The following is a 22,107-nucleotide window of genomic DNA, read 5'->3' as shown; positions in this document are numbered from 1 at the left end:
GCAATTTGTGTCCTAACCAGAAAATTTTCAGTAGTATAAGCATAAAAAAACCCGTTTTTTCCAAAATTAGCTTAGCCACAACATCCGCAAGAAGTTGATATTCCAACTTCATTTCTTGCTTCTTTGAAGTCTTGATACGTTCACTAGATGTCGAGAACTTCAGCTTCATGTCCTCAATGGCTTGTTGAGTTATTAGTTATACCTTCAGTGGGCAAATTAAATAATGCATAAATAATTTTGCTCTTTCATTGGATTGTCCTCACCCAAAGGCATCAGAATCTTCCCATCATCAGTGACTTTTCCTCTTGCGTAGAAATTCTTCACCTCATTCACATAGACGTCAGAAGATGAACTGAGAAAGGTCCAGAGTCCAGATGACTCAATAGATTTGAGAGATAACAGCATCTTCCATATAATAAACAATTCAAATTCAATGGAAAGAGAATTCATGATATATGAAGGAGTAGCTGGAGCTGCCATTTCTAAAATTTAATCTCGAAATCTTGGGAAAATATAAGCTTAGAGTGCAAAGATGCAATTATAAACTGAAAGATTTAGGGAATTCAAATCTTTAATCAAATATTTAACATGTGAGAATTTTGATATGGTAACAGCCGGGCATGTGTCATGCTGTTGTTGAGATTTTTAGAAAAAAATTTAAAAATGCAATAAGTACATTGTACGAATTTTAAGAGTCCTTTAATTTAAAACAGATTAATTAAGTCGCTCATATGATTAATGAAAAATTTTAAATAAATCATTAAAGACAATGTTAAATGATAAGATCAGTCATACTGGGAGCATTATCTATCAATTAGATTGTGAGGCTAACTGTTAGTTTAACACCCAAAGACTAATTGACTATTGTCTTATCAGTAGGGCTTCATAATTCAATATTTTCCCTAAATTCATGCATTTGTGATAAATCAATCCATTCATTCATGATAAATCAATAAGTCCTAAAATATTTCTCAAACAAGAAAATTCATTCTCTCATAGTGTTTTGGTGAAGATATCTACTCCTTCTTGTGTAGTTGAGATGTGTTCCAATCTAATGTCCTTCTTAATACATGATTTCAGATGAAATGATGACGAATGTCGATATGCTTAGTCCAAGAGTTAAAAACTGGATTGTATGTGATGGCTATTGCACTTACATTGTTGCGGAAAATTTGTGACTTTTTGGCATCAATTACATGGTCTTTCAGTTGTTTTTGAATCTACAATAATTGAGCAAAGAAACTTCCAGCAGTTAAGTATTCAGCTTTTGCAGTAGAAATGACAATTGATTTATGCTTCTTACTGAACAAAGAAATTTGTCGGTCTCCAAGAAACTGACATGATCTGCTTGTATTTTTCCTATCAAGCTTATACACTGCATAGTTTGCTTCAGAATATCCAACTAAATTGAAAGATGAGTCTTTAGCATATCATAAACCAACACTTTGAGTTCCTTTAAGATATTTAATAAATTTTTTTTGTGGCTGAGTAATGAGAATGTTTTGGATCAGACTTAAAATGTGCACTGTAAACATATTATCAGGTCGACTGACAGTCATGTACAATAATGAACTTATCGAACCTCGATATAATGTTACCTCGATTGATATTTTCCCTTCGTCTTTATCAAGCATAACTAATGAGCTCATGGGGGTTTCTTTTGCTGAGAAAGACTCCATACCAAATTTTTTAAGTAATTCTTTGGTGTACTTTGTGTGACTGACAAAGATTCTAGTATCCAATTGGTTAAATTGCAATCTGAGAAAAAATTTAGTTCTCCCATCATGCTCATCTAGAACTTATACTACGTCAGCTTAGAAAATTTTTTCATAGAGATTTAAGTTAGAGGATCCAAATATAATATCATCAATATAAATCTGAACTAAAAAAATGTGATCATTTTTAATAAATGTGAATAAAGTCTTATGTACTGAGCCTATTGTATAATCAAGATCAAGTAAGAAATGTGAAAGTTTCATACCAGACATGTGATGCTTGTTTCAATCCATACAAAGATTTGTTTAATTTAAACAAATGATCAGGTAAAATATGATTGATAAAACATGAATGTTTTTTCACATATACTTCATGCAGTAGTCCATTTAAGAAGGCACTCTTCAAATCCATCTGAAATATTTTAAAGTTTTTATAAGCAGCATAAGCAAGAAAAATTTGAATAGCCTCTAATCTGGCAACTGTGAATGGTGGTTGTATTTTTGGACTTTCTAGATAAGGAAGCTTGTGAAATGATGCACCATGATCAGGAATGTTGTTTTGCGATTCGAGTTCTTGTTTGCAGGTATGGTGAGGATGAGCAAAAGACTATGACAATCAATTTCCTCTTCTTGTTTGAAATCTTGTGCAAACTGTCTAGCATTGTGTAACATGCCGTACTTTTAAATTATTTAAAATTTGCGAAAAAATAAAAATTTTCTTAAATAAATAATAAACCTTCAAATTGCATTAAAATAAACTGCTCGTCTAAAAATATTTGAAATAAAAACAATTACAATCTAAGTTTGCAAAAAGGTAATCGTTTAAACATCATAAACAATATCATGAAAATCAGAGTATTTAAAGCATGCATAAAGTTCTTAACATCAGAGGCGGTCCTCGGGTTTAGCCACATGCGCAGACCAAGCCGGTCATTGGTCCCCACCCCTCGTCTCCTCATACTCGTCCTTACCTGCATCGATCAAGTCTAGTGAGTTTAAATACTCAACACGTATAAATTGGAAATAACAAGTAATACGTAGTAAAACCACATGCATCTTTAAAGTAGAACGTACATACTTAAACTTGAACGTAATAACATAAACATAAACATACCATCATCATAAAAATTTTCATAAACATACTTGCATCATGCATACTTAAACATGCATAAACTTCATCATTTTGCGTAGAGATATGTTTCAAAGCAAGTGATCCATACATAAATGCGCCTGATCAGACTAAACCACAGTACTGGGCTGGCAGGAAAAATTCACTACCACATACATGAGATCTCCGGTCATGCTTTACCGGGTGGATTGGTCCCTGATCATGCTTTACCGCTTTCTAATCCTGATCTAAACCCGGTCATGCTTTATCGGGGTGGAGAGGTCCCCGACCACGTTCACCGGCTTCCAAACCCGTTCATAGTTGGTCACAAGACATTTAGAATACCTCAAAAACATAAAATATTTTCTTTTCACGTCGAACATACTTACATGGCGTTGAGGGATTCGTTGAATCTCGCTTGGGGCCACTGCTGCACATATCAACACAATTACATGCACTTAATTTTCATAACTTGGACGTAATAGTTGTGGTCACCACCCGAATTAACAATTCACTTATGACTTTCTAACTCACTCGGGGCTTGACCTCGTTTAATTCTCGTACTAAACCATGACAGCAAACCCCGAAACATATCTCTATATGAAGTGTGAACATTTCCCCACACATGGAAGACATGGACCTAAATAGTGGTCTAAAAAGTCATGGACAAGCGTCTGGGCATTGGACAGTGTTGCGCTGCGGCACTAGGCACCAGGCTCTAGCACCGCGGCGCTGGCAGGGCCACAGCTCTAGCGCTGTTGCACCAAAATGGCAGCGCAGCGGCGCTAGTGCTGCACAAGACAAGCGCAGTGGCGCTCCTGCAGAGCATTGCGCCGCAAATCCTGCGCACACCCAACAAAATAAACGTAATTTTTGATGAAATTTCTATGCCACGCCAACCGACTCAAACAATGCAACAAGACTCTTCCTGGGACGCTATGGCAATGATTCAAACTCACACGACGCCCCAAAACAACGACGCAAATCATACAATACAACACAACCCGTTAACACGAACTTTTGATACCAAAATGTTTCCTACGACTTCTAATGCAACCAAGTGCCTATCGACACAAAACGAAACACCAAATATAGTCCAAACATCATACTTACTATACCTAAATGCAGCAGCGATCACCCAATGGTTCCCAACAAAGCCTGCAACAAATAAACTTTAAGAACACGTCAAGAACATATTTTCATAAAATCGTAGTTTGAGCAGTCCCACGAAAAAAATCATAACTCACTCGTTTCTTGTCCAAAAATTACGAATTTACTGTCAAATCGAAGGTATCAAAAAGTACTACATTTTATATGTCGAGAGTTTTCCCAGAAAATCAACCAAACAGCAATCAAAATGACATCAGACACGTTTTGAGATCTGAAATTTTTGATCTAAAAATCATTTCAAACGTTTTTGCTCAAACTTTTGCACAACATACATAGATTTTCACGCATAATAAATATCAAAACATACACTATGAATATATCGATGCAAAAACGAAACAATATACATGTCTTGATCTTTAAAAACTATTGAAACGATGATACCAAAGAGGAGAGAATGCGAGAGTTGATCCGGGACAAAACGTGGCACGATTTCTTGATAAAACGAACGTGTCAAAGCTGAAATAATTTGAAGGGGAGGGTGGTTGCTGGAGAAATAACTAAGAACCCCAATTTTCTCGCAAAATAATGAAATGAAGAGACAATGAAATGTGTGGGTGTGTGTAACATGAATGTGATAGTGTGTGTGCGTGTGTTTAAGCTAAATGAAGGGAATGAAATTGCTTAATTAATAATTAACAAGCTAATTAAAATACTAACCCCCTCCTAACTATTCGAAAACCTCTTAATTTAAAATAAATTGTACAAGTGACCACTTTAAAAGTTTTAAAATCTTAAAATCACCAAATAAATAAATTAAGCTTTAAACTGCTAAAAACTTAATAAATAATTTAAAATGTCATTTTCTTGACCTGAAATAAAATACCACATTTTTCAAATCACACAAATCGTCTCCGGTCTCATTTCCTCGATCCCTAATCGTCTAAAACATGAAACTCACGAAAACATTATAACGTGCATCGCAAAAACATAAATAATTTTAAATAATGCAAATTCATAGATCATGCAACGCTAAAAATAATTTTAAACATAAATAAATAATTTAATAATTTAAATAAATGCATGAGTTTTAAGTGTACTGATTTTGGGCTCTACACATTGTTTCTAATTATGATACCATTTTCATCCATTTTGTTCTTGTAAACCCATCGGGTTTCAATTACTATCTGATGAGATGGTCTGGGTACCAAGTACCAAACCTTATTTCTGTCAAACTGATTTAAATCATCCTGCATAGCTTCAATCCACTGTTATCTAATAAAGTTTCATCAATTTTCTTAGGTTCTATTTGTGAAATAAAAGTAGCATGAAAGAATTCATTAATCACTTGTTGTCTAGTTCTGAGAGGTGCAAACGAGTTACCTCATCAGTGAAGGTGGATGAGTCTTACTCCATTTATAACTTGGTCTAAGTAAATATCCATTAGTATTGAATGAAGTAGGAACAGTTAGATTCTCCTCAGTCTGGCTCACGCCAGCTTGGTTCATATCAGTCTGGTTTAATTGTTCTTCAACCCTTTTGACAGGATCGATTAGGGGGTAAATCGTTGAGCTACAATAGCTCGGTCCTTGAAATATTGAACACCGATGAATTAAATCGAGTTTGGTGTTCAAACCCAGCAGAAGATACTCGAAATAATCCTTCGTAGAAACAGATTAAATATTTTGTAAATCATTTAAAATATATGCAAGTTGAATGAGTAAAAAATAATTTGGTTGAAGCATTTTATCAAAAACTTGGTATGAAATAATTTTTTATTTGAAGAACACATAAAGTGCTTCAAAAATGCATCCTTAAAACAATGGAAATGATAAGTAAATGCAATAAACAAATAGACACGAATTTGTGTATGGATGTTCGGAGACTTCAAATGCTCCTACGTTACCCTTTCTTCCCCTTGGGAAAGATTCACTAGAAGACTTTGAATTATACAACTCTTTGTACAAACTTACTCCGGAAGGGCAGCGCCCAACTAGAAGTCCTAGCACTCGAGATTATAGGCAGCACCTCACAATCAGCATATTGTTTAATGTCTCATATGCAAAGACTACAAACACAATGTTTTATGTAATATCCAAGCTTGGTGAACGGTGCAGTTTAAGATTTCTTATGTTGATGGACTATTTGGTCAAGTCTAAGTATATTTTAGATGTTAAGAATTTTGATTTGTGATTTAAAGTATTGTGGTATATAGATGGTGTGTAGTCATAGTGTACCGGTGTTACGATTTAATTCATGATAATTTGTATGTTGAGCGAATTGGTATGAGGCCAATTGTAGTGGTTAGATAAGACATAGTGGAACAACTTTCATGTTGAGAGTGTTGTCGAATTATGAGGTGAAGCGATGTTGCGATTCGATTTTAGTTGCAAAGAGTTTATTGTTGGCTACAGAGGAGAGTGCACCCGCGGTCCATTGTTCAGTGTACCCGCGGTGTTTGGGCAGAACCTCCAGCGCACCCGCGGTCCATTGAGCAGCGCACCTGCGGTCGTCTTCTTCGGATTTTCGGAAGTGGTTCAGTAAGCCTAGCGCACCCGCGGTAGGAGGAGTAGCGCACCCGCGGTCCGTGAACAGTGAAGTCGTGTTTTCGATATTCGAGTGATATAATAGAAGGGTTTGGTTCATTTCCCTCATTCTTTCCTTACACTTCTCGATTTTCAGCTCAAGGGAGAGCTAGGGTTCTTATTTCTTTCGTTTGTTCCTTTGATTCAAGCATCTTGTTGGGTATTTGAAGTAAGAACAAGATCATTTTGGGTTCAAGGAGCAAAGGTAATCTTGTAGCTTTAGTTATTTCTTGGTTTATGGTGTTGGGGGAAATTATGAGATTATTGATTGTGTTGGTTTTATGGGTTTTATGGTATGGGTTTGTGATTATTAAGTTGTTGATGATTCAATTCATGGTTTATTGTTGTAGGATTTGTACCAAGAGATTAGAATCAAGATTTCCATTGGTTGTAAGTGGAATTATTTTCTTGTGCTCACATGAATTATATATATTGTATTTCAATGGTTTTAACATGCTATTCCCTTCCATTTGATTCATGTTATGTATTGATACACTTTGTTGTATATTAGAGGCATTTGTATGTCTCAATTATGTAAAGGGAATGCAAAAGAGGAGAGTCTTCAAAGTGTTTGATTTAATGCCAAAGAGAGAGTTCAAATGATTTATTGGATTGATAAAGAGATAGTCAGAGATTGCATGCAATTAGTTGATCAACAACCATAGGCTTATATCCCAACAGAGTAATCGATTTATATCGATGGGATATATGAACAGAGACAGAGATACTATTGAAATATCAATCCACCAGAGAAAAGAGAAAATACCATCGTTATATTCATATTCTACTATATTATTCATGTTTAAAGAGTTAGATGGTATTTAATGATTTCAAATTCATATTTTACAGAGTATGATATGTACAGATTGTTATGTAAGAGTTTCACTTGCTGAGTTTTATACTCATTCCAGTTATTTCATGTGATGCAGATAAGAGTGACGAGTCAGGACGTTGATTGGAGCCGAGGTCATATGCATACAAGAGATGGAAGGAAGAAAGATATTTTGTTAGCTTTTGACATGATCAAAAATGATATTTTGTATTTTGATGCAACACTTGATTGATCATGTATGTACTTTTGATTGTAAACATTTTATGTCAAGAAAATTTTTAATCCTTCTTCCCTCTAAGTAAATATTTAATTTTTCGCTGTGTTATTTTATAAAATCAGTCGAGGACGTTACATTTAGTGGTATTAGAGCAACGTTCTTCGGACCAATGCATATGACTTCGTAGACTTTCAACTGTCCGGGTACGTCTTCTTCTACATCTATTTATTTTTATTGGTTGATATGTATTATGTGAGCACATTGTAGGATTTAATGCCACCTAAGAGAAAATATTCGGAGGGTGAGGATAGTTCCTCATCGAGAGTTGTCGATGAGTTCGGCAAATTATTGAAAGAGCAAGCCAAGGTTCACAGTGAACAGATTCAGCAATTGCTCCGTTTGCAAGGTTCAGGTCAAGGTAGAGGCCAAGGGAGAGGCCAAGTGGTTCAAGCAGTTGGGACTGATGGGATCTTTACTGCTTTTAAGAGGATGGATCCGCCTGAGTTTGCAGGAAGCACTAATCCATTGGTGGCTGTAGAGTGGATTAAAGCACTTGAGGCGATATTTTATCATCTCAGGTATGAAGACAAGGATAGAGTTGGTTGTGCAGTATTCATGCTAGTTAAAGCTGCACGCATTTGGTGGAATGCTACCAAGGTAAGTGTTGATGTTCCGGCATTGAAGTTGCAAGATTTCACGGATCTTTTCTACGACAAGTATTTCTCGGATGCACTTTGAGCTCGGAAGGTGACTGAGTTTTTAGAGCTTCGACAGGGAAGTATGAATGTTGACGAGTACATTTTGAAGTTTGAGGAGGGTTGTCTGTTTGCTCCCTACATTGCCTCAAGTGACAAAGACAAGGGTGCTCATTTCATTAGAGGAATTCGAGTAGAGATCAGGAGGGACATCAATATGTCTAAGGCGGTGACATTTAAAGAGATTGTGGCTAAAGCATTGTTAGCCGAGCAAGATGAGAAAGATATCGCTAGAGAGAGACAGGCGAGGCAGCAGGCCATTGCTCAAAGAGGTCAAGGTTCGAGCCAAAGAGGGAAAGGCAGTTTCAAGGGGAAAGACAAGATAGAGCCGAGTTCTAAAGCACCGACAGTCTCATTTGATCCAGAGAAGCCGTTGTGTCCCAAGTGCAATAGGCATAATAGGGGTGAGTGCAGGTTTGGTACTCATACGTGCTACCGATGTGGTTCTACAGGCCATATCGCCAAGGATTGTCCGAGAGGATTGAGTAAAGAGAAGGTGCAGGCTCGCATCTTCACCATGACGAAGGAAGGTATAAATCCTGATTCTTCTGTGATCTGTAGTACTATCTTAATTTCAGGCAGAGTAGCTACGACATTGATTGATACATGTTCTACTCATTCTTTTATGTCTGAACTATTTTTGAGATCTTTGGGTCTAGTTCCTTCTGATCTTCCCCTCCAGTTTAATGTTGTATTGCCTTCTGGAGATGTGTTATGCCCGATGTCTATTATGTATCCGCGTTCTGTTCAAATTGATGAGCGAGTGGTTAATGCAGACCTGATTGTTATTCCGATGGTTGGGTTTGATATTATACTTGGCATGGATTGTCTATCAACTTACCGTGCAGTGATTGATTGCGTTGCCAAGACTGTGAAATTTGCAGATGATGGAAAAAGGAAGGTATGCTCGCCAGTGCAGGACTTCGCTGGTCCTTCCTTTTATTTCATGTCTTGAGGCTAAAAAGTTGTTGTTTAGAGATTTTGATGGGTTTTTGGCTTCGATTGTGGATATGGATAGAATTGTGAAGTTGAATATTGATGATATTGATGTTGTGAGAGTGTTCCCTGATGTATTTGAGGATGATGTGCCGGGTTTACCGCCGGACAGAGATGTAGAGTTTGTGATCGATTTAGTCCCCGGGACGGTTCCTATTTCCAAGGCTCCGTACAGAATGGCCCCGACAGAGATGAAAGAATTGAAGACGCAATTGCAAGATCTATTAGATAAAGGTTTCATGCGGCCGAGTTCTTCGCCTTGGGGAGCTCCGGTTCTTTTTGTCAAGAAGAAAGACGGGTCTTTGCGGTTGTGCATTGATTACAGGGAAATCAACAAAGTGACGATTAAGAATAAATATCCGTTGCCACGAATAGATGATCTTTTTGATCAGCTGCATGGGGCTACAGCGTTTTCGAAGATTGATCTGCGATCTGGCTATTACCAGTTGAAATTTAGGGAGTCTGATATCCCTAAGACAGCATTCCGGACCAGGTATGGTCATTATGAATTTCTTGTTATGTCGTTCGGTCTGACTAATGCTCCTTCAGTTGATGTGAATCTTTGTACGAACGAAAAGCAAACACGATTAACTGTAATCGCGCCCTCGATTCGATAATGAACAAGGATCGATGTTGTCCCGATCATTTGAATCAAGTATGGTTTTTGTGATATTCACCTCTAAATTATGAAACTTAGCAACAAATATTCACGATAAACAAATTGAGAAACAGACGAACCTTCAAAGAACTTGTCCTTGACAATCCGTATGAAATCAATCGACAAACGCCACAAGAACGAATCTTGATAAGTTTGATTTTTGATGAACACAAAGCGAAGCTTTGAAAAAGTTGATAGAAAATCTCAAATTTTGATAAACTATCAATAATGATCTAAATTGTCTATGAATTTTCGTCCAAATATGTTTTAGTAGTCAAAGGATAACACAAATCTAGTTACCAAACAAATTAAAACAATAAAAAGGAAAATATATTCGCCAAGTCGTCTCAGACACGGACCCCGTATAGGCCTTCGTGTACGGGTCCGTGTACACTCGGCCAAAAATACTCTCCAGCAAACAAAGGACACGGACCCCATGTACAGGTCCGTGCTCGGGTCCGTGTAGCCTCGGCCGTTCACAAGTCGCTTGAATAATGTTCCTTTGGCCCTCACACGTACTCCCATGCATCAAAAAGCCTTCCGCACTTTGCACCCCACTTGTAAGTACTTCTCTTTGGCTCATAAATCCATGCAACGCTTCCTTGAACTTCTTCAGTCGTCCCATCGTAATTGGTCCCTCCGGCAACTCTAAAGGGTCCCATGCTTTCCTTTGGGCTTGACCTTCCGTGTTCGCATCATCCTCCCCTTCTTGAAAAGGATTTGTCCTCAAATCTATTTCATCACCTACATCAAACAACGACAAGTCACTAACATTAGAAGTAGCATTCACGTTATACTCACCTGGTAGATCGAGTCTGTAGGCGTTGTCATTAATCCTTTCAAGAACTTGAAATGGTCCATCACCCCTAGGTAATAGCTTTGAACGCCTCTTCTCGGGGAACCTTTCCTTCCTCAAGTGTAGCCACACCCAATCTCCCTTCTCAAATATCACCTTCTTCTTCCCTTTGTTGGCTTGCTTGGCACATTGCTCATTTCTCTTCTCAATGTTGGCCTTGGCCTTTTCATGCAAACTCCTAACAAATTCAGTCTTCTTCTTGCCATCCTTGTTTAACCTTTCACTCACAGGTAAAGACATCAAATCCAACGGAGTCAAAGGGTTAAAACCATACACAATTTCAAACGGTGAATAATTGGTAGTATAATGCACGCAACGATTATAAGCAAACTCAACAAATGACAAACAATATTCCCAATTCTTAAAGTTCTTTTTAAGTATTGCACGCAAAATTGTTCCTAAGGTTCTATTAACAACCTCAGTTTGTCCATCTGTTTGAGGATGACAAGTGGTAGAAAACAACAATTTTGTGCCAAGTTTAGCCCACAACGTTTTCCAAAAGTAACTCAAGAATTTAACATCATGGTCAGAAACAATAGTCCTAGGCATACCATGCAACCTAACGACTTCTCTAAAGAACAATTCCGCAATGTGAGAAGCATCATCAGTTTTGTGACAAGCAATAAAATATGCTATCTTAGAAAATCTATCAACAACAACAAATATTGCATCCCTCCCCTTCTTAGTCCTAGGCAACCCCAAAACAAAGTTCATAGATATGTCAATCCAAGGTTCACTAGGGATAGGAAGTGGTGTATACAATCCATGCAGTTGTGTCCTGGACTTTGCTTGCCTACAAGTTATGCACTTATCACAAACTCGTTCAACATCACGCTTCATATGTGGCCAATAAAAATGTTCATGCAAAGCATTCAAGGTTTTTGCCACACCAAAATGTCCGATCAAACCACCCCCATGTGCCTCCCTAACAAGTAATTCACGAATCGATGATTTAGGGATGCACAACCTATCTTCTCTAAACAAGAAACCATGATGCAAATAAAATTTGTCATGTGGACCATGCATACATGTTTCAAATACACTCTTAAAATCCTCATCTAGCACATACAATTCCTTCACATGCTCAAAACACAAAATTTTTGACTCCAAGGTTGAGATTAGTACGTACCTCCGTGATAGTGCGTCGGCCACTACATTCTCCTTACCTTGTTTGTACTTGATGATGTAGGGAAATGTCTCGATGAATGCCACCAACTTGGCATGCCGCTTGTTCATCTTTTGTTGCTCCTTAAGGTGCTTTAGAGACTCATGATCCGTATGAATCACAAACTCCTTAGGCCTCAAGTAGTGCTGCCACGTCCCTAGAGTCCTCACAAGTGCGTAGAACTCCTTATCATACGTGGGATAGTTCAGGGCTGCTCCGTTGAGCTTCTCACTAAAGTACACCACCGGCCGCCCTCCTTGCATCAACACTGTAATGTCCGGGATTTATATCTATTAATCTGTAATTATTGATTTATAATTGAGATGATTATAGACAAAAAGGATCGGACCGGGGAAAGATGAGAAAACACAAAAAGTGATGTGCGAGGATAGTACCATCGATGCAGATGCGCGACATGAGACGCGCACATGCGCGAAACGGGCAGAGGGTCTCGCGCATATGCGCGGTGTGTGTGCGCTCATATGCGTGAGCTGTGCGAGGGTTCAAAGTCAACTCCAGAGAAGTGGGCGCAAATGTGCGACGAGAAGCGCGCACATGCGCGAGATGTCCAATAGCCAAAAATTGATTTCCAGAACATGTCGCGCACATGCGCGGAGGTTGCACGCGCATATGCGCGAGCGGCCGAGGAAGTCACATGTTGCTACAGTAGGTCTCGCGCATATGCGCGAGGCTAAGACGCGCATATGCGCGAGGCATGCAAAAGGTAAAATCGACATGTGGTGTATCATGCAACGTTGATGTATATATATATATACAATTCATTCCTTGAGAGTTTCAGAGGAAGAAAGAAGAACTCCAGAGAAAAGCTTCAAACTTGATTCCAAAAGTTTGGTTTTGGTAAATCCGTCCGTTAGATTTTGAATCCGACTTCGGTATTGTTTTCCTATTGACGCAAGCTACAACTGGACGTAAGTTTTATTGAGTTTTGATATCATTTGAAAATATGATGTTGTAGGAATTTGATATGGTTCATATATGGTGTTCTGGATATGTTAAACATCGTAGAATCGAAGTCAGATTGAAAAACAAACTGATTATGGAATTGTTATGATTTTCTGATTATATTGATGTTGAATCGGACAAATTTGGATTATGAATGAATTACAGATTGTATCGGATATGAGTTATGATTTGTAATTGATGTCTGTTGATTTGGTATTGACGGGGATACTGAGATTGTACCGTTATGCCATTGATTTGACTTAATTCCAGATTAATCAGATTCAGTGTTGAATTGAGAATAGAACATTGATATTATGATTCTCGATATGTCGTTTCAGATTTACAGAGAGAGTCTTGAGTTCAGAACTGATATTGCTTCAGACCGAGACTACAAACGAAAGGTATAAGTCAATGTGGTATTGGGAGATCGACTCAAGTAGGAAATACTTGAGTTTCCCTAAATCACATACTTATTATTATGATTGTGTTTATTGATATGATTTGATATGCTTGTTCTATTGATTTATAGGAAGCATGTATTAGACGAGTATTAGACGAGTGATCTTGAGACAGAAGTTCCTGATAGTGGTGGGATCGCCACGGGCACATTGCATGATGTCACAAGATAGGAAATTGGTGAAAACGCCAAAGTCTGTGACGGTTAGGTCAAGACACTGGATGTTTTGTTATATCGATGTGGATAGAATTGGAGTTTTCTCTATTACTGGTGATCGATACCATATCGATGTGGATAGAATTGGAGTTTCTTCTATTACTAGTGATCGATATGGAATGCCAACGTCCGGAAATCAGGATCCCTAGACTAGGATTGAGTCTAGTCTGAGACGTGGAGTCACGAGTTTGTTTGGCGATTTTATATTGATTATGTTTCAGATTTTGTTACATGTTAATGATATCTGTTACATGTTTAACATGCTTTTATATTGCTGATATAACTGCATGTTTCTTGATTTATACTGGGATTTATTTCTCACCGGAGTTATCCGGCTGTTGTCGTGTTTGTATGTGTGCATGACAACAGGTGGGACAGGTTCAGGGTCGAGGAGATGAAGATAGATCGTGATTAGAGTGGAGACTACGGACTTGGATTAGAGATAGGGTTTGGACACTTGACATTTAGTTGTTAAACCTTAGTTGAATGATTGTATATATAGTACCTGTAGAACCCGTAAATCAGTAGACGTATAAGCCATGCATAATTCTAGATTTTTAAATTTAATTGACTTCATTGCATAATTATTTTAAATGCATTTATTTGAAGTTAATTATTTATTATTTCAGTTCAGCAGTTTGATTTTTAGCATTTCAGTATTTTCAGTGAGGCCGGACCGGAGTTGGAGTTTTGAGATAGAATTTAAGATTTGAGAAATATTTCCAGAAGTTAATTTAGCTAGTAACTAAGTTCATTTAAGTTAGAAAGGAAGGTTTGAAGATTTAATTTAATTATTTGAGGTGATTAAGAAATGAACTCATTTAAGTTATTAAATTAAGGGGTTAGCTCACTAAATTATTTAAAGGATTAGTAAGGCTTTCAAGGATTATTAGTTGACTAGATAATCAACATTTCCCTTTATTTTATCATGCATTTTTCGGCCACCCTTAGTGCTAGAAGATTCATTTTCCAACTCACCAACTTTGACCAATTCTTTGCATGTAATTAGTAGGATAATTCTAGGATTTTTGGGAGCACAATTTAATTAAATAAATGGATATATCCTAGTCTAGAATCAAGCTAAATTTCGGCCACCACCTCCTAGAAGCATCCACCAACTCATTTGATATCAATTCAAAATTCAAATTCAAAAGGGGAGTGGACTTGGTCTTGATATGATCCTATTTTTGTGCACCCTTCTCCTCACCTTCATAACCATCACTCCCCCCTCCACCTCCACCAAAAATAAGACCCCTTTTCAGTAGAAAAAACGTGGATAGCAGCTAGGGAGAAAGGGAGAAAAATCGAGAGCCAAGAAAGGTAGAGAAGCAAGCCACTCCGTCTCCTCCGCGCCGTCTCGTCTCTTCTTTTCGTTTTCTTTCGAAACGAAACCAGGCATGTCTAGATTTCTTTCAAACCTCAATCAAGTCATATTATCATTTATTTTTCAGTACATGATCATGTTTTAGCAAGCAAAAACCGAGATACATGTCAAAATATTTTGGGAACACACATGCAGAATTTCGGCTCTTCATGGCAAGCTTCACGATTTCTTTTGGTTTGTGAGTTTCAGGTATTGGATCGACTCCAGGCTCCCAAGGCGACTTGTATACATGTAGTAGGATGCATTAGGACCATGTTGGTCCATTCAAACCATCCCCATGCTTGCTGGAAAACCGAAATGACAGCAAGTTCCCCATAAGTGCAGAAATGTGGTTCGAAAATTCAGTTTCTTGTCAAGGGGTTGGATCTGATCTTGGCTGCCCCAAGGGCCTATAGCCATGGTTGGATCACTTCCCTAGCATGTCTAAGACGTGACTAAGTTGCCCTTTTGGTGGCTTGGTCCATGGCTCATCGGTTTTTAAATAATCAACAAGAACAGCCCCTTTCCCCATTCGGCCCTTCCATTTTTCAGCATATGGTTCGTTTCTTTTGTGGCTTGGTGTGGATCTTGGTTGGCCTATGGCCCTTAGCCACGGTTCATATCATGCTCCTAGATGTCTAGATCGTGCCATGGTCAATCAAATGGCCACTGGAACGACGCAAGACATCGATCATAGCATAAACACTACACACGCATGCACGTTGCTCTCGGTTGGACCCTTCGGTTAAGATTTGGTGTGATGCGGATTGTGGCTGGCCTAGGGCCCTTAGCCATGGTTCAAATCATTCCTTGGGATGTTGGTAAGAGTCTCTGGTCGGTGGTTCACGCCCCTAATGGCCGATAGTCTCGAAACCAATGCAAGTCTTGTAGTGCGCAGCTGCTGTATTTTTTTGACAGCAAGTATGCTGCTGTTCAGAAGCGTCGTTCGAGTTCTTGGTTGGCTTTTAGCCCATGGCCTTGGACTGGACAGTGCCTCATTGAGTTGGGAAGGTCATGTTTTCGACCGTTCGTCATTTGGATCATTTCTGAGGTCGTACGAGAATTTACGGTGCAATGTGCCAAATTGACTCTTGAAAGAGCGTTTCGTGTTTTGGCCTCCATTCCACCTAGATTTCGACCCTATCATTTTAGGAACATTATTTTATGATTTTTCAGCGTATTTTAATCATGACTATACGTCGGTTCAGTGTCGGTTCAGGTTGGCTCGGAGTCATGATTAAATGCGAAGTCATTAGGCGTCATAGTCGCATCTTGTGAACGTAAATTGCATAGTTGGTCAAGTTTAAGCTATTGCATATTTTTCATGGCACAGTTAGGTTGCAGCGAGCCTGGGAACGATCCAATCCAATCCAGTTGGTAAAATTACGGGGAATTTTCATTACGCCAGTTAATTATTTTACGTGCATTAAATAGAAAATGATTATTTTTTTGAGATTTATGCGATATGGCTTGTGGTTCATTCACTATGTGGGAGTGTTATTTTTATACGGTCGCCAGTGACCGATCAGTTCAGTATGGTACCACCCGGTCGCAAGTGACCGGCCAGCTCAGATCAGTTTCAGCCTCCCCGGTAGCCAGTTACCGATCAGTTCAGCTTAGTGCAGTGGCCACAGGCGTAAAACATAATCTCAACAGAAAATTTTACCAGATATTTCAGTACAGGCTCCAAGGAGCAAATATTTTTACAGTGACTTCCAGTTCAGTTATGCACGTATTATAATTGCTCAGTACAGATTATTTTCAGTATGCCTCAGGACAGGATATTTTATCTCATGCATATTTTAAATTCAGATTTTTACTCGTTACCTGCGATTTATGCATGCTGAGTCTTTAGGCTCACTAGACTTGATTGTTGTAGGTACTGATGAGGCCAGGGCCGAGGGCGGGGACCAGTGAGCCAGCTTGGGTCGGCAGTAGTGGCACCCGAGGACCTCAGAGCAGCAGTTGTTATTTTTTTCGCAAACAATTTTTATCAGTTGTTGTATATTTTTTTAAATTGTGATTTTTGGAAAACTTTGATTTTCTTCCGCTGCAATATTTTGAAATATTGAACTTGATTCACCAGTGATTTTATGAATGAGGCCATTTAAGTTCTTTTAAAAAGAAAATTTTTAATTTTCCGCAAATTTCCAAGCAAGTAGTTCGAGGGCCTTCACAGTTGGTATCAGAGCGGTGGTTCTGTATAGGGTTTCACTACTACTGACCGCGAGAAGCTCACGAAGCCACGCCTTTGGTCTGTAAGTTTTTTTTTCAGTTCAGCATTTTGTTCAGCATTTCAGTTATAGCATGAATTATTTTGTCAGCATGCTTCCAGATTTTGAGTATTTCAGTAATAAATTATGGAATTAAGCATGTTAGTTACGTATGGGTTATGTTGGAACAGTATGCCCCCTAGACGCATTTTAGAGCGCAACAGAGAGGAGGAGCCTCGCCGAGAGGACAGAGAGGAGCATAGACCGGAGGGAGACCTACCACCTCCTCCACCGCCCCCACCGGACATGAGTGCCCAGATGTTAGCTGGGATGGCACAGTTCTTCGCACAGTTTGCGGGGGGCAATGCCGCAGCCGCAGCCAGGCCGACAGGGCCCGAGGCTGTGTATGAGCGATTCATGAAGATGCGCCCGAAGGAATTCTCTGGGGCATCTTACCCCATGGTTGCCGAGGGATGGATCAAATCCCTCGAGGTGATCTTCGATTTTATGGAGCTGGAGGACGCAGACCGAGTCCGATGTGCCACCTACTTGTTCACTGGAGACGCCCGCTTATGGTGGGAAGGAGCTTCGGTAGCCCTGACCTTGGCTACACTTTCTTGGACCCGCTTTACGGAGGTTTTCTACTCCAAGTATTTTGCTGAGGAGGTTCGCACCAGGCTGACCACCGAGTTCATGAGCCTGAGACAGGGGGATATGTCGGTTACGGAGTTTATCCGTAAGTTCGAGAGGGGCTGTCACTTTGTGCCCCTGATAGCGAATGATGCCAGAGCCAAGCTGATGCACTTCCTGGTGGGTTTACGGCCGATCTTGCGCCGGGATGTTAGGGTATCTGACCCTGCTACTTATGAGGTTGCCGTCTCCAAGGCCTTAGCCGCAGAGCAGGATCTGCGGGATATCGAGAGGGATCGCCAGGGCAAGCGCCCAGTCCAGGCACCGCACCGCCCTCCTCCTCTTCAGCATCAGCAGCAGAATAAGAGGCCTTTTCATGGACCGCCCAGGAACCGAGGCCAGCAGCAGCAGCAGCAGCAGCGGGGACGCCCAGCCCCGAGGACTCAGGAGCACCCAGTCTGTCCCAGGTGCTCACGTCGCCATCCTGGAGCATGTATGGCTGGCTCAGGAAAGTGTTTTAAGTGTGGCAGTCCAGACCACATGTTGCTGCAGTGCCCTCAGAGGAATCTGCCTACCCAAGGCAGAGTTTTTGCTCTCCATGCCGCGGAAGCCAACCCGGAGACTATGTTGTTGACAGGTACCTTTAAACTTTAAGTTATTATTTGAATTTCCGCGTTTTGGGAATCGGGATTTAGATTTTGAACTTAGAAATGTTATAGGATTGCATGCTCTACTCAGATTTATTTCGGGGAAATTAAGCTAGAGGAACCTAGACCTTTGCATGTCTATAAGCTTAGATCTTGTAGTGGGATTCAACTTAGAGCTCCGCTCTTTCAGGGAGAATTTTTATATCTGGTTCCGCTACCAAGGCCTTGATAGATTCAGGGGCCACTCACTCGTTTATTTCGGAGATCTTTGCAAACTTTCTCAAGATCCAGACCATTGGGCTAGATACAGCCTTTTCAGTAGTGTTGCCGTCAGGCGAGGAGATGGCAGCCACCAATGTTATCCGAGATATAGACCTTGAGCTGCATGGTAATCTTGTTTATGTGGATCTGATTGTGCTACCGATGCCGGAATTTGACATCATCCTAGGGATGGACTGGCTATTGAGGAACAGAGTGTTGATAGACTTCCAGCGGAGATCCGTTCTTGTCCGACCGCCTGGAATGGAGCAGTTCTTATTTGAGCCGGACATGTACTTTCCTTTACCGCGCATTATTCCTTATGTTCAGGCTAGGAAGCTCATGCATAGAGGGTGTCGGGCATTTCTAGCAACCTTTTTATCTGTCCCCGAGGAACCCAGCCAGTCAGCCTCAGATGTTCCGATTGTCAGAGATTTCTTAGACGTTTTTCCCGAAGACGTCTCTGGTATGCCACCCGAGAGAGAGGTGGAGTTTTCCATTGAGCTTATGCCAGGTACGGCTCCGATATCCACAGCACCGTACCGACTAGCACCGACAGAGATGGCAGAGCTTAAGAAGCAGATCCAAGAACTTCTTGACAAGGAGATCATTCGCCCGAGCTTTTCTCCATGGGGCGCGCCAGTCTTATTCGTGAAAAAGAAGGATGGCTCGATGAGGCTTTGCATTGACTACAGGGAGTTGAACAGGGTTACAGTGAAGAATAAATACCCACTGCCAAGGATTGAGGATCTGTTTGACCAGTTGCAGGGAGCTTCGATTTTCTCCAAGATAGATCTGCGTTTCGGTTATCACCAGTTGAGGGTGAGAGATGCTGATGTCTCGAAGACAGCTTTCAGGACTCGTTATGGCCACTACGAGTTCCTAGTGATGTCGTTCGGTCTGACGAATGCACCAGCGATCTTCATGGATCTCATGAATCGCGTATTTCAGCCGTACCTCGACCAGTTTGTGATAGTGTTCATAGATGACATTCTCGTCTACTCCAAGAGTCGGGAGGAGCACAGCAGGCATCTGACCACAGTGTTGCAGACATTGCAGAAACATAAATTATTCGCAAAGTTCAGTAAGTGCGAATTCTGGTTAGAGAAGGTGGCGTTCTTGGGCCACATTGTTTCTAGCAGTGGCATTGAGGTAGACCCCGCAAAAGTTGTAGCAGTCAGAGATTGGGTTGTGCCTCAGAATGCATCCGAGATCCGCAGTTTCCTTGGGCTAGCAGGATATTACAGGAAATTCATCCAAGGATTTTCCTCTATTGCCGTTCCACTCACAGCACTGACAAAGAAAAATGTGAAGTTTGTGTGGAGCGAGGAGTGTCAGAAGAGCTTCGATACTTTGAAGCAAGCTCTTATCTCAGCACCCGTTTTGGCTGTACCGTCAGGATCTGGCGAGTTTGTTCTTTATACCGATGCTTCGAAGCTTGGTTTAGGTGCAGTTTTGATGCAGCATGGGAGAGTGATAGCGTATGCTTCTCGACAGCTGAAAATTCACGAGAAGAACTACCCCACCCATGATCTGGAGTTAGCGGCCGTAGTTTTTGATTTGAAGATTTGGAGGCACTATCTGTATGGAGAGAAGTGTCAGATCTTTACCGACCATAAGAGCCTCAAGTATTTCTTTACGCAGAAGGAGCTGAACATGCGTCAGAGACGTTGGTTGGAGCTTGTGAAAGACTACGATTGTGACATTAGCTACCACCCGGGTAAAGCTAATGTAGTTGCGGATGCTTTGAGCAGGAAAGTCGCAGTGATGGCTCATTTGTCGATGCAGAAACCTCTTCAGATTGAGATGCAGAGGTTTGATCTTGAGACTTATCCTCGAGGTAGAGTTCCTCGTTTATCTACCTTGACTATCCAGTCCTCTCTTACTGACCGTATTCGCAGCGGTCAGGCAGCAGATGAGCAGTTGGCACAGTGGAAGAAGAGAGATGAAGCTAAGGGCAGTGTTTTGTATTCAGTCAGCGACGGTATTGTGAGATACCGAGATAGGATATGGGTTCCCAGCAGTGATTCTATCCGAGCAGACATCTTATCAGAGGCCCATACGTCCCCGTACTCCATTCACCCTGGGAGTACGAAGATGTACAAAGATCTGCAGCTATTGTATTGGTGGCCAGGAATGAAGAAGGACATCAGGCGTTTTGTATCCGAGTGCCTGACTTGCCAGTTAGTGAAGGCCGAGCATCAGAGACCAGCAGGTTTGCTGAAGCCTCTCCCTATTCCCGAGTGGAAGTGGGAGAATGTTACCATGGACTTTGTGATCGGATTGCCGAGGTCAGCCAGAGGATCGAATGCTATCTGGGTGATTGTAGATCGTCTTACCAAATCAGCGCACTTCTTGTCTATTCAGACGACTTTCACCATGGTTCAGTATGCAGAGCTGTATATCCGAGAGATAGTCCGACTCCATGGTATTCCAGTTTCTATCGTATCCGACAGAGATCCCAGATTCACTTCCTCGTTTTGGAAGAGTTTGCATTCGACTTTGGGTACGAAGTTGCTGTTTAGCACAGCTTTCCATCCGCAGACAGATGGACAGTCGGAGCGAGTTATTCAGATCTTAGAGGATCTTCTCCGTGCTTGCGTCATTGATTTCTCTGGGAGTTGGGAGTCGAACTTACCATTGGTAGAGTTCACCTATAACATCAGTTTCCAGTCGTCCATAGGTATGGCTCCGTATGAAGCGCTGTATGGTCGCAAGTGTAGATCTCCTGTTCATTGGGATGAAGTAGGAGAGAGAGCAGAGTTGGGTCCAGAGATTGTTCAGCAGGCAGTAGATGTAGTAGTCAAGATCCGTGATAGGATGAGGACTGCTCAGAGCCGACAGAAGAGTTATGCCGATCAGCGGAGGAGAGAGTTAGAGTTTGCAGTGGGCGATCATGTCTTCGTGAAAGTGGCACCTATGAAGGGTGTCATGAGATTTGGCAAGAAAGGGAAGCTCAGTCCGAGATTCATTGGACCGTTTGAGATCCTCGACAGAGTTGGGACGCTAGCGTATCGTGTGGCTCTTCCGCCAAATCTGGCCGGAGTACACAATGTCTTTCACGTCTCCATGCTGAGGAAGTATATGGCAAATCCTTTGCATGTGCTGAATTTCGAGCCGTTGCAGCTTACTCCGAACTTATCTTATGAGGAGAGACCCGTGCAGATCCTAGACAGACAGGAGAAGAAACTTCGGAACAAGTTGGTTAAGCGAGTCAAAGTCAAATGGCTCAACCATTCAGAGGAGGAAGCTACGTGGGAGTCTGAGCCGGAGATGAGAAGTCGATACCCTGAGTTATTCGGTGAGTTCTAATTTCGAGGACGAAATTTATTTTAAGGGGGGAAGGATTGTAGAACCCGTAAATCA

This window comes from Primulina tabacum, chromosome 12 (genome assembly GCF_025594145.1).
Source record: "Primulina tabacum isolate GXHZ01 chromosome 12, ASM2559414v2, whole genome shotgun sequence".
NCBI classification, from domain to species: Eukaryota; Viridiplantae; Streptophyta; class Magnoliopsida; order Lamiales; family Gesneriaceae; genus Primulina; species Primulina tabacum.
Note: the sequence above shows the minus strand (reverse complement) of the source record.